Source organism: Mandrillus leucophaeus, unplaced genomic scaffold (assembly GCF_000951045.1).
Source record: "Mandrillus leucophaeus isolate KB7577 unplaced genomic scaffold, Mleu.le_1.0 Scaffold22, whole genome shotgun sequence".
NCBI classification, from domain to species: domain Eukaryota; kingdom Metazoa; phylum Chordata; class Mammalia; order Primates; family Cercopithecidae; genus Mandrillus; species Mandrillus leucophaeus.
In genome coordinates this window covers 6,452,082-6,455,680 of record NW_012102254.1, presented here as the reverse complement: position 1 = coordinate 6,455,680, position 3,599 = coordinate 6,452,082, and the positions used below count along the sequence as shown (strand labels likewise).

Sequence of the window (3,599 nt, the reverse complement as noted above, 5' to 3'; positions counted from 1 at the left end):
CCCCTTATGCTGTTGCTTTCTCCGCCTTCTGATTTCTCTGGACCTTCACCCCTTCCGGGAGCCAGTGGTCAGCCACCACTTCGCCTGTGACCAACAGGTGCACTCTCTGAGGCCCCAAGGGAAGGGGCTGTGCTCCATCTCCCTGCCCCATTTGTTCTGTGTATGCCCCTACAAGAATACTCAGCTCTTGCCTTCAAGTGGCATTTTTCACCTCCGCTGGAGCCAGTGCCCAGGAGGAGCAGGCACGGCTATGTGGGCAGCAGAAGGTGCAAAGGCTGTGCTGCCTGCACCTGGCTCACCTGGTGGCCTCGGCCTGGAAGCAGCCAGAGGCAGAGGCCCCGGCCCCAGGGATTGGGGGTGAGTTTGTGTGTGGGGAGAGCTACCGGGCCCTGTAGGAGGCCATGGAGAAGGTGAAGGTGAGTGAGTCCTGGCATGGGCCAAGAAAAGTGGGGGCGGGGCAGGACAGGTCACTCCCGTGATGTGACCCTATTATTTTGGCTCCAGCGTGGCTTTATGGACCTCCCGAGGGAGAAGGTGGACGGGAAGCAGCAGGTGGTGAAACTAGAGCTTGGATTCATCCAGCTCTCTGGAGCGACAGATGGCATGAGTAAGCAGGAGGCCAGGGCACGGGCATGGGGAGCTGCAGGGCCTTCAGAGGGGCCCCAGTGTCTGAGCCGTGTCCTCTCACAGGAGAGCACATCACGGTATGTGAGATCCAGGGGGCAGGGCCAAACACGCAGCACAAGGAGGAGGAAGCCAGCAGGCTGGCCCAGAAGGAGGAGGAGATGAAGGTAGAGGGTGTGCAACATCTCTGCGGGGTTGGGGTGAGGGTGGGTGCTGGCGCCGGCTCAGGCGTGGTAACTGAGCACCCCTCCCTTCAGGTGAAGCTGCTGGAGCTGCAAGATATGGTGTTGCCGGTTGTGGGCGACCACGAGGGGCATGACAAATTCCTCCCTGCTGCCCAGAACCCTCTTGATGAGCCCGCTCCAGCCCCCCAGGAACTTGCAGCTGCAGAGGAGCAGAATGGTGAGTAGAGCCCTCAGGCGGGGTGGGCAGGCCGCAGCAGGGGAGGCTCCCAGTGTACTCAGAGCCCCGCCTCCCTCTCTCCTAAGATTTTCAGGACAGCGTGGAGCCTGCACCGGGACAGGCCAGGGAGGGTTCTCCCCGTGACAACCCCACTGCACAGAAGATCCTGCAGCTGCTTCCTGTAACGCAGGACACCCAGGAGCACCCAGGCTTGGCCACCAAACCCTGCGTGCCATTCTTTTACCGGGCAGCCGAGAACAGAGAGATAAACATCATCATTATCTGAGAGCTGGTCAAGAAATTTAAAAACAACAACAACAAAAAGTTATGGGGTTAATCCCCTACACAATTCATCTACTTCATTGGAATGTTAGAGCCCCTCATGTTTGTGTTTCTAATTTACAGTTTAAATTTCTTTCTGAAAAGTTAAGGGAGAGTGGGTCTTTCCCTGATGTTCACTCTGGCATCCGTCAGCATTTTTGTTTTTAATTGATAATTGTAGGTCATTAGCTCGCATATCGAGTTTGCCCTTACATGGTGGGAGTTCAAACACACAAAGACCCACTATTTGCACAAAACTATTCTTACTGGTTCGGAATAGGCTGCCCTGCTTTTTAAATGTTATTGCAGCATGTATATTCATTACAGAATTCATATAAAATGTGCTTATGTTCTGCTATTATGTTTGAGCGATTCCTAATCACAGTGAGCTCTTCATTAGCTCAATATGTGGTTTGCCCTCAAGTGCGCACTGTTGATTACTTTGTAATACGCCACTGTGAGTACCGACATTTAGAGTTGTTTAAAGGCCGAGAACTGGAAACAGCTTTTCCCCTATTTTCTGTGTATTGGGGATGGGAGTAGTAACATTTTGGGGAGCTTTTTAAATCTCACAGAAGAGGAAATTGGCCTGCTCTGGCCGGTGTGCGCACGATAGAGTGTGTTTCATTTGTTCTGGTGCCAGGAATGAGCGCGGTACTATGGTAGTTCCCTTAGGATTTGTATGTGCTCTGGGCTCATGAAGATATTGCAGCATGAGCTGCAGCGGTTGGACTCTTTCTCAATGACCTAAAAAGGGATTCTTTCTGAGGAATGAAAGGCTCCCATCATTGACTGTGGATGCGGAAAACCTTTTCTAGCTTAGAGCATTTATATCTACAATACATTTTAAAGTCAGAGTTCATGTTACCTGTTTTAATCACATGACTACATGTCCCAGTACACAAAAGGGCACTGCTTGGCATTCTTCTTAGTGTATTTAGTGAAGATCATAAGAAACCCTTTCAGAGTTTAAATGTCCCTGGAACAGGCATACAGGCTCTAGTCAAGAATGAATTCGAGTGAAGGAAAGCTGTGTGACACCTGGCATTCCTCTATGTTCACGGAGCTTCTTTGAGGCTAGAAGACTGATTTTACCATGTAGACCTCTCTGGCTAATACCTATTCTTCAGCCACATTGGTTAATCTGACATAGGAATTTACTTCTTTTCCTTGAATGGAAAACACATTAAAAATAATAACCATTTTAATAAACTAATACATGTGAGAGTATTCGTTGAAACAAAAAGCAGTTTTAGTGGACAGTGTTATACTACATTTGAGAATCAAGGAGAAGTTTATGCAACTTAAAATATTTACAAACTGCAATGCAATCTACTGTTTGTGAATGTCAAAGTATTATGAGTAAAAGTATCTATACAATCACAGAGTTATATTTCCTCACAAAGTTCTTTATGAAGAGTGAAATATGTTTTTATACCTCTCGGTTTCAGTTAGAGGCACATTTTGTGCCATATTTATGTTACGTGCCTATACAGGATGAATGAATTATTTCAGTCATACGTTGCCTAAATCATAACTTCATGATGCTTGGGAAAGAATCAACAGTTAAAACTTCATGAAGTTCTAATGTCTGTGTTCCAAAATACGTCACAGTATTAGGATGTAGGGAGAGATGTATGTGTGCTCCCTGGGGTGTGCAATTCTAGTTACTAGACCATCTCCATTTTTAGCATTTGGCATCCTCATGATACTTTTATAAATATGACATTAATAGGAGAGCAATAATATGATTTTACAGATGAAATAACAGATTTGCCTGCATTCACTGAAAGAGTACACATATTGGTCCTTCAACTGACTCTTCCAAATTGTATGAATTTATCAAGGTATTGGATAAACCCAGTTTCAGAATGATAAAGAAAAACTGTTAGACCAAATAGTGTGGCTAATTAACAGTGGTACAGTTTCTAAATACCGCTCTTTGTGTAGGGATTTTGTCCTATGTTTCAGAAAGAGCTAAAAAGAATGGAAATCCTATGACAATAACTTAAGTGTTTCTTCAAAGCATGCAGTCTTTGCAATACCTCATTCAGTCAAGTATTTGTTCTCTTCCTCATTCAATATGAGGCAGCTTTCAATTTGCTTAGAAGGTAACATTAGAAGGTTAGAGATCATCAGAAATATAAAATTTGAAAATGTGAATTCAACTGAATGAATTTGAATTTCTGTTAGAAGAATCAAAGTACCTATTTAAAGATTGCAATATATGGTCATTATTTTTAAAGTTTTTG

At 45.3% G+C, this 3,599-nt stretch overlaps 1 pseudogene; it reads left to right on the top strand.

Annotated features, from left to right (window-relative positions):
• The window catches only part of LOC105540489, a 13,311-nt pseudogene extending 11,999 nt beyond the window's left edge, over positions 1-1,312 (top strand).
• Positions 1,313-3,599: the final 2,287 nt, after the last annotated feature.